This window comes from Ictidomys tridecemlineatus, chromosome 13 (assembly GCF_052094955.1).
Source record: "Ictidomys tridecemlineatus isolate mIctTri1 chromosome 13, mIctTri1.hap1, whole genome shotgun sequence".
Lineage (NCBI taxonomy): Eukaryota > Metazoa > Chordata > Mammalia > Rodentia > Sciuridae > Ictidomys > Ictidomys tridecemlineatus.
In genome coordinates, this window is record NC_135489.1 from 12,329,077 (window position 1) to 12,339,512 (window position 10,436).

Below are 10,436 nucleotides of genomic sequence, written 5' to 3' on the forward strand. Positions count from 1 at the left end.
ATCTTGCAATTTTTATGTCTATTTTTGTTGTTTGGATTTTAGGTGATTTGTGTCTAGTGATGACTTATGACTCAATGACCTCAAGGGACCATGATGGCATAAGATAAGTTGTGACCAGCCTGTGTCTCTGTAGCTCCTTTCCTTCTCCTTCCCTACAGAAGCCCCCCATTTAGGTTGGTGGCCTTCCTGATGGTGTCCTGCTGCATCTTAATCCTATGTAATGCTTCCAAGTCAGCTAAGTCCTGCCCCTCCACCAACCCTTCCCTGACCAAGTTCTCTCCTTCATCAAATTCCTGCACCTGCCTGGACTATCTTGTCCAAACCCAAAACAGTAAACATGAATTTGGAAAATATTTTTTTTCTGACTCGTGAATATTGAATAAAATATTTTAATGAACTATAAATTAAAATTTTTGGTTATACAGTTAATCCATCTCTTATTTTCTTTAAAAAACAATACTAAGATATGGAAGCTATAAAGCCCCGTGCAAGGCCAAAGCCCCAGTGCTGCTTCAGGGAAGCAGTGTCGCCTGGTGGCAATGCACCTAGGTGTGGACTCAAGGGACCTATCCCAACACAAGTCACCATCCTGCATGGTCTTCTGAAATCCTGCCCTGGGAAGGCGGTGTCTGACTCCCCTCCCGTTGAATCTAAGCAGGCTTTGGCTTTGTTGTTAACCAAGAGAATGTGGTGGGATTGGGACAGTATGATTTCTCAAGCAAGGTCATTAAGGCTTTGAAATTTCTACCTCATCAGCTGAAGGCCATGTTACCAGGTGAGAAATCCAATGACCTGAAGCGCTTTAGGAATCCCAGAGGAGCCATGAAGAGGAGCCAGATGGAGAGGTCCTGAGACTGCATGGAGACTCCCCATTCACCCTCACCTTCCAGCTCCTGAACCACCTAACTGCTCTCCCATGGGATACCCTGAAAGACCAAGCCCTGCACAAAAGGCCGAGAAAAATTAAATGAATGTTGTTGCTTTCAGCCACTGGATTTGAGGGTTATTTGATAGGCAGCCATAGTAACTGAAACAAGACCTGAAGTAAGATTTTGGCTTTTCCACTCACTGTGTGTGTGTCCTGAGGTGAATTCCTTAAAATCTCTCTGAGCCCCCATTTTCCATACTTGAAAATGGTGTTGATCCTATCACCTACCTCATTGGGCTCTTTGCAGAACAAAAGACAGGAAAGCATTAACACATGGCAGACAGACAGTAGGACCTCAATAAACATCAGTCATTACCACCATTGGATATTATTATTTTATCAGATTCTCTTATGTAGCCCTTAGTGTAGCAATGCATTGCTGACCATTTCTGCATATTTCTGAATCCACGTTTTCCTGGCTTTCTTCAGCCTTGACAATAATGAAAAGCTTCAGCTACAATGTAAATTACTTGCTATGGTCTCCTATTGAGCAGCAGTCACACCTCTTTGGCAAAGGTTCATTTTCTCACGTCTTTCTACCTGCTGCTGGGGGGCTTACTTCCTAAGTATCTACTCTGCGGCCACCTGCACCAAGGACAGTACAGTGGCTTTTTATGAGGACTTCTGGCCCTGGAGCTAAGGGCATTGCTGCTCTTGTCATCAGCCCAAGCCACAGCAGGACAGTGCTCTTGCCTGTCTTCTCCCCAGGCCCCTTTCCCCTGGACTCATCCTCATAATGAGGAGATAAAGGTCTTTAAAAGGGACCATCCCACTCAGCTTGCAAGAGTCAAGCAAACAGGTTTGTAGGTACATTCTAGGCTGTCCACAGTCTCAGAGGCCATTAAAACCTCTGCGTTCCCAGTCTTGCTTTCAGACCAAACCCTCCTCAATTCCACCCCAGATAAGTCCAACTCTAACTTCATCCCATAATAAAAGGTAGATGCCGTCATGTTGAATGGGACCTTCCCACTGCTGAGTTGGTCTGAAGGCCCAGTGCAGACATTAGCCAATAACAGGCATCACCCGTGCTGTGGAGAAGACACTAGGGCACCACTCAGGAGAAGCCAAGAGGCCTGGTCTGGTGGACCTGAGCACAAAGCTGAGGGTCGGGCATTGGAGAAGATGGTGAGGATTTGACTGTGAAAGTCGGAGAATGGAAGTTTCTTTGGAGGAAAAAGGAAAGGGGTGCTTCACTTCTCCACTTGGGGAAGGGGCTAAATTTCCCATAGGTTAAACCACTGGGTAGGGACAGGACTTAAAGAAAGGAAAACATTCATAGAGAGTGATGTGCTTCTCACTAGGACATCTCCCGGGCAATTGCATGTTTGCTGGATGCAGAATTTTTTTGGCTTGTGAAATAGGGAGGTGAGAGCTAAGTCAAAGAGGACCCCAGCTCAAAATCTAGAGAGCACTGCTCTATCACCAGAGGACCAGGGCTCAGGCTCAGAGATAAAGGGTGACTTCAAGCACACCACTTGTGTCCTAGGGTCATGCCCCAACCCACACTTGAGCCCCAATGCCAGGGAGGAAGAGCTTCTTGGAGGAGTTCTGATAGCCTCTGCACTATCTCTGAACAAGACTAGCAGCACAAGGCAGCCAGGTTGGGAGGAAGGGGGGATTCAACCAACTGATGGCCAGAGTCTTCACCCCCCAGCTTTGTGAGCACAGACGTGACTGACCACACCACGTCCTCCGGCCCTGTGGGCAGGAACAGCCCTTCAGGACAGGAGACTGATAAGAGACCGAGGCAGTCCTGGATCTGGCACCGACAGAGGATGGTACCTTCCTGGGTGTGATGGTAGAGTCACAGTCTTCATCACTACTCCGTGGGTACCAGGGTCCTTGGCGTAGATCCAACTGGGACCAAGCCCAAGGAGAAGGGTGGTGAGTCCCATTGAAGGTTTGGGAGCCTGGGGGGAGGCAAGAGTGGGATTACAAAGGATCACATTTATCTGAGAGATCTAACCCCAAAAATCAAACTATTAGTTTGATGTGGTCTGGAAGACATGTGCCATGCAAGGTCATAGAAAGATGTAATTAAAGCAATATTTACAAAAATAAATCAGCAGCTGACATATAGAAGCTGGAAATCCTGCCAATGCCAGTCTAATAAATGTCAGTTCAATGCCCTTATTACTTCTTAACAAGGGACTTTTCTTTTCTTTTTTTTAATAACATCAGAAATTTATTAGTTGCTCAAAACATTACATTGATCTTGACATATCATATGTCATACATTTGTTTCAAATGGGGTATGAATTCTTATTATTCCCACATGTACAGATTGCAGGATCACATTGTTTATACATACTGCCATACTAGTGTCTGTTGTATTCTGCTAACAAGGGACTTTTCAACACTGATGATCAAAGATGCTCACGGGCCAGACTGAGGAATTCTTGGTATGGTCAATTCATGGGTGTTGTGGTCAACACTGACTCATGTCCACATTACTGGACAATTCCACCATCCAATTAAGCTCTGAATGGTGCCCATCCCTATGACACCCAAATTGCCAGAGATGCTATCTACATTTAACCAAAATAAATCACAAACAGGCATGTTATTACAGCCTTTAAACTACTCCAGTTCTGCCAAAGTGATGACTAGTATAGAAAGTGCTGTTTACTTCCTGTAGCTTAAAATGGATCGTTCTCATCATAAATACGGCCATTTGGAAATCAAAGTCACCTTTGTGGAACACAAATCTGACCAACTTACTTTCCTCAGAAGAAAGCCCTTGCTTCTTGTGCTGGCTGGGGCAGGGGGTAGGGGGGAATTCCCCTAAGAAGACCCCACTCATAAGAATCCCCATAACAACCATCCACACTTTAATTACTATTCTAAAATCTAGCCTCTCTGCTGAAATAAACATGAGCCCATAAAGACAAGATCTGAAGCTTTGTATTTTTCAGTGTATGTCTCTATGCCTCGACAAGGTATGTAGAACTTAATAGGTGCTCAAGAAAGATTTGTTGAAGAAATGAATCAGGGCACCAACGAATAACGAAATGTCAAGATCTCATAAAGTTTTTCTCATTGGAGCTATAAATCTGTAGCTGGAGGGAGATGTGGGTGCCTCTTTGAGTCTTGTGGAGGTTGGACCTCGTGCCTCATTGATTTCTATAGTCTCTATTGACACAAAGACAACAAAAACAAGTGCCATTGTTGGAAAGGACAGGAGAGGAAGCTTCCCCTCAGACACTATGGTCCCAGAGGAAGACGATAGAGGCAAGAGAGTCAAAGGAATCCAGGGGCCACTGGAGCCGAGATGGGTTGTGGTAGGATGTCAGGAGCTGCTGTCACCAGAGACCTGAATAGGATGACCATTGACCATGACATAATATCCAGTAGCATTAAGGTCCGGTGGCCATGTAATTTCTCACCTAAATCAAGGCACTCTGAGAGTGGAATGGGAAGCTACTGATCATGACACCAAAACAGCAGGAGTGAATGAGGACTGAGGCAAACGTACCAGCCACCGTCACCTGTGAACCCAGGGACAACATGTGGGGAAGCACTGGATTCCACAAATGCAGGGGTTTAGGTTTCCCCTGGAGAGTGTTCTCCATATCTTCACTTCTGCCTTCCATTCTGCTCCTGAGAATTTCTGAGGAAGAGACAGAGAGACAGAGAAGCACTTAGTGAAAAGACTCCACTCCCGGCCAGTGCACACACGCCAGCCTCGACCTGGACCACGGCAAAATGGGGACATGTTTTTTCAGTTTACTTTTTAATTTACAGCAAGTTAACCTGGAAAAGTTGCCCTTTTATGCCCTCTGCCCCTTCTCCGCTGCATCAATGCACCATGACTCAGAAACTGGGTGGATTCTACCACTGCCCCGGAGGAATACCACGCTTCCCTGGCCATTAAGGGCGTGGACATGGGTGCTTTTAGGAAAGCAGTAATTTTCCTGAGTCACGATGGCATTTGAACTAAACACAGACTTGGAGGCTCAGTGTTTGTTCTAAAAGAAGAGAAGGACATTGATAAACTCAGAAGAACTCTCAACTACCAAAAGAAATTAACATAAAACACTACTCAAGAACATCTAAGAAAGAAGAGATTTTTATTTGCTTTTTGAAATCCAGGTCAAGGAGACCTACTTCCTTCTCAGCTTCTTTTAGAGTTTTCTTTACTTAGTGGCCTTCAATTTTTCCAAGCAGTTTTAGATTTACAAAAAAGAAAAAAATGAGCAGAATTCTGATATACTCCCTTAGTATATTATTATTAAAATGTTGCCATAATGGAATACATTTGTTACAATCAATGAGCCAATATTATCATTAGCTTACATTATTATTAGCTTACATTATTATTACCTTACTCCCATAGTTTACATTAATATTTAATCTTTGTTGTATATCCTGTGGGTTTTAGCAAATGTAAAATGGTGTGTATTCTCCATTAGATCATCCAGAATAGTTTCACTCCACCTATTATTCCTTCTTTCCTCTCCCCAGACCCTTGGAAACCACAGATTTTTTTTTACTGTTTTTATAGTTTTTACTTTCCCAAAATAACATAAATTGTAATCATACTGTATGTAGCATTTCACAGTGGCTTCTTTTATTTGGAAATATATGGTTAAGCTTCTCCATGACTTTTCATTTATTTATTTTTATTGTTAAATAATATTCCATTATATGGATATACTAATGTTTTTATTATCCATTCAGCTGTTGAAGAATATCTTGGCTGCTCCCAATTTTAGAAATAATGAATAAACATGTTATAAACATGTAAAGGTCTTTGCATGGACATAAGTTCCAATTCACTTGGGTAATTGCCAAGGAGCACAAGGATTTGGAATTTTTAGAAGCAGTGTGTTGAGTTATGACTACCGAAACTGTCTTCCAAAATGCCAAGTTGGATTCCCACTAGGTAGAATTAGCCTTCCTGGTGCTCCACCTCCTCACCAGCATTTTGTGTTGCCAGTGATTTGGATTTCAGCCATTCTACCTGATGCATAGTAATTTTAACTTGCAATTACCTAATGACATTTGAGGTTGAACATATTTTCACTACCTTATTTGCCATCCCTGAATCTTCTTTGGTAAGGTGTCTGTATCTTCTCCCCATTTTTCAATTATTGTTTACCCTCCTATTGTTGAATTTTAAGAATTTTTTCAATACTGCAGATATCAATCCTTTATCAGATATATGTTTCATAAATATTTTTCTTTCACTCTTTGGCTTGTTTTTTTCTTAATGGTGTTTTTATGGAGAAATTGTTTATTTTACTACAGTTCAACTCACACTTTTTTTTCTTACATATATTATATCTGTAATGTCATATCAGAAAAGTAATTGCCAAATGCAAGGTCACCTAGGTGTCTTCCTCTGTTATCTTCTAGGAGTTAGACAGTTTTGCGTTTTATACTTGGGTTTATGCTCCATTTTGAGTCGGTGTCTAGATTCATTTCTTTTGAAATTTGAAGACATGATATCCAGTTATTCTACACTGTTTGTTGAAAAGACTGTTGTCACAAGCCGTCCATGGGTTGCACGTGGGTCACCGCACATGGAAGCCTCATGGATAGAGACATCTGGTGCCTGGGAATGGCCAGTGGACATTTCCTCTGGTCAATTGCCCAGGGACAATGTGAATCTTTCCCGCTCTGCCATGGCCCACACAGCACCAGAGATGGGTGTAACCTGCCAAGATGTCAATCAACCTGCTGACTGCAAGACATCACAAAGCAAGACTCCGCCCTTGAAACCTTATCCCTGCCTTTGACCTATCCCCTTAAATAAACCATCTGAGCATTTTGTCTTTGTCTAATTCCGGAGCCCATATGGACTAGATCTATCAGGGGTTTTGCATTCTATAAATATACTTCTGAGTACATGTGGGACCTCTTCTCACCCAAATTATCTGAGATTGTAAGTTTTAGGGTGGCTTGGATTCCTGGGCAGAAAGAAGGACCCCTTTTTGAGATGTTGGCCATCTATCTGTTCCCCTCTGAAAGACTGTCCTTTTGCAATTCCCCTTGCTTCTTTATCAAAGATCAGTTAACTTTATTTGTGTGGGTCTGTTTCTAAGCTCTCTCTTCTGTTCCATTGGTCCATTTGTCTTTTAAAGTCACACCATCTCATTATTTTATAGGAAGTTTTTAAATTAGGTACCCTTTTGTTGTTGTTGTTGTTCTTCCAATATTGTGTGACACACCTGAATCTTTTTCAACTTCCTTTCAACTTAATACAAGTGAAGGCACTTAGGAGTCTTCATTTTCTCATTTTGGCATGACCTGAGGCCACAGTGGCATCTAGACATATGAGTGATTTTTGTATTTTTCTGCTTCCATCAATTTTCTTCCATGTATTGAAAGACTTTAATCCACCAAACTGCATTAATTTCATAGATTTAGTTCATCAAGACACAAATAGTTTCCAATCAGAGATTTTGGTCAGCACAAGGTTCAGTTATTACTGCCAATTTTGATACTTGCTGCCCCTAAAGTAAACAGAAATATGCAACCAGATGGCAAGTAGAGTAGGATGCCAAATTAAGCTCAGCTGAAGCACCAAGACAATTAGGAGCTGCCTTCCAATGGAGGCATTAGCCCAAAGGTAGGTAACACCCCCTTCAAGATGGTGTAGACTCCTGAATGCCCGGATTGGTACTGTAGATATAAAAATATTAAAAGAATGGACATTAAGAAGGGGATTTGTGAAGAGGGCTACTGTGAAGAGAGGCTTTCAGAGCACCCCCATTTTCCTTGATGAGTGGGACCCCTTCTCACCCCAAGTCTCAGGAGTGCTTCTTTAGGCCTGCCAAGAGGACCCGCTATGTGTCCCCTGCTCTTGAGAGATTTGGCCTGAGAAACCAGAGGAGAGCAGAGGGCATCTGGGAAGGAGCAAGATTTCTGGGGGATATAGACTCTGGCGGGAATGGCAGCCTGGGGTCACTGTACAGACATTCTAGATCTGGTTCTGGCCCTTGGGGAGTAGCAAGTGGGGGACATACCCTGCTATGGTAAGACACCTGGGAAACTGGGCAGAGGGTGGGAGGCGATGGTTTCAGCCAGTGGGCACAGACATCACAAGGCTGAGATCCCTGGGAGAAGGACTCCCTCCAGGGGCTCCCGGGCTCTCTGGAAGTGAAACCCATGCAGAGAACTGCCATCTTGCTGAGCAGAGGACTGTGGGTTAGAGTTCAGGCCATTGGACTAGACTTTGAGGCAGGCGCTGGAGAGGAGGGAGCTGCACCTGGAGCTCTTGAGGGCTGGACTAAGTGGGTAGGTTTCCTTGAGCCTTTGACCAAATCTTAAATTGCATATCCAGGAGGCTCCACCAGCAGAGAATAGCCACCAGAAGACTGTAGGCAAAAGGAGATTCCAGAAGGTGAAAAGATCCTAAAAATATCGGGATTCTAACCAGCTAGAGGGGACATGAACAAGCATTCAACCGAGACACTCAATAAAGACTTTTAAAAGAATGTATCTAAGGAGTCGAGCTGTTTTAGCCTTAAAATGGAGGTCCAGAACCTTTCAGTGAAGAGCTAGATGGTCAATATGGTTCAGGCCATAAGACAAAAATACTTTCATAAACTCTTACCTTGGCCCTCTGGTCAGCTTCGGATTGGCCGTCCTGAGAGGTGACACACTCTGGGCCCAGTTTTCTCCATCTGGAGACGTTTTGGGGGTGAAGAATGACTGGCCCAAGGTGGGAGGCTGGGGAGGCTGGCATGCAGGTGGCAAGCCAGCGGGGGGTGGCCACTCAGCTGTTTTTCAGCCCAGAAATCCACAGATTTTCTCTCTTCTTGAGGATTCTTGCTGTCTCAAGTGAGGCTCTGACTCTACAAAGACTCCACTGCACAGTGAGTTCTTGAGGGAAGCAGGTGCTGGAGAGAGAACTGAGCAGGGGGAATGCCAGCTGGGTATCAGTGGCTCACAGCCCTGTCCCTCTCCAGTGGTGCCCACTGGGCATGCAAAACTAGATCACAGGCTACACTCAGCCCCTAGACTACAGGTGGTGACCTCTGTCCTCAACGAAGAGCTAATCTAGTTCCACCTAACAAATCCCCCAAACCACACTTCAGCAGGATCAGGCTCTGTTGCCGGTAAAATATTTAAAGAAAAAAATTTTTATATATATATATGTGTGTGTGTGTGTACGCACGCTCACGCTCACGCGCGCTCACACACACACATGCGGACGCACACACATGTATTTGAAGAAATAATGACTGGACATTCTACAAATCTGATAGAAATTTTTAACCAGTAATCCCCCCAAAAAATTCAATAAAGCTTAAATAGGAGAAAAGAACCCTGTTGAAAAAGGCAAGGGAACTTAATCAGTAGGGTAGAGGGATGTGTCACTTTGGGTGGAGGGGCTGCTGCTAATTAGCAGAAAAGAGGTGTCTCCCAGAGGGAAAAGAGTGGCCTCAGTCCAGAGAACCCACCACAGCTACTCCTGGCAAGAGTGTGACTCAGCTTGAAAATCAGAACTGTCCCATCGTGTAGCATCTCTCCTGACCCCTCCTTAGGAGAATGCAAGTTTACATGCAGAGAACCTGGGTTCAACTCCCAGCACCAAAGGGGGAGAGAGGGAGAGAGAAGAGAGAAGAAAGCAGGCGGGTGAGAGAGGTGGAAGGAGAGGAGGTCACCCTGACTCGCAGATCACAGACTTCTCCTGGCACTTCCCTGCTGGGAGGAGGGATGAGATGCACTATTAAATCAGGTTGGCAGGAGGGTTCCGGGCTTCTCACAGTGCAGGGTGTACACTGTTCACCTGGGGGTCTTGTGAAGACACAAGTCTGGGGTGGACCAGATGCTGCACTTCTAACAATTCCCTGGGTGAGGTCAATGATGTTGCACCCACTCCTGGAATAGTAAGAGTTTGGACTAATGCCTAGGCCTAAATATTTTAAATTAATGACGGGTGGCTGTGACTTGAAGCAACCAGAATTGCTGGAGTTCAAGTTTGACCAGAAAATCATGAGACCCACAGGAGTTCCCTGCTGGCTCCGGGGTGCTCTCCCACAAGGCAGTTTTTATAGGGGTAATGGAAGACAAACACATGGCTGCTTTTGTGATTAAATTTCATGAGCCTGCTAGGTTTTCATATTATTTACACTGCTAAAGGCACATTTCTATTAGCTCTTACAAAGAGTGAAAACAGTTTGCATTCATCTCCTCCTCAGCACTGAGGGTCAATTTTATGGATGGACTTGCCCAGGCCCCAGTTCCCAGGTATGTGTTCCAACTCATCAGGACGTTGGTCTGAAGGCATTTTCTAAATGAAATGAACATTGAAAACAGTGCACTTTGAGTAAAGCAGACTACCCACCCCCCAGGTATGGAAACTCCATGCCATCAGTTCAAGGCCTTAAAGGAAAAGAGACGGAAGTTCCCTGAGGAGGAGGAACTTCTGCCTCCTGTCTGGCTTCAGACTCCAGGTACAAGATTGCATGAACCACCTTCCTTAAGTCTCTATGGATATGTACATCAGGGATGGGAAAGTGTATGTGTGTGCGTGTGTGCGTATGTGTGTGTGTAT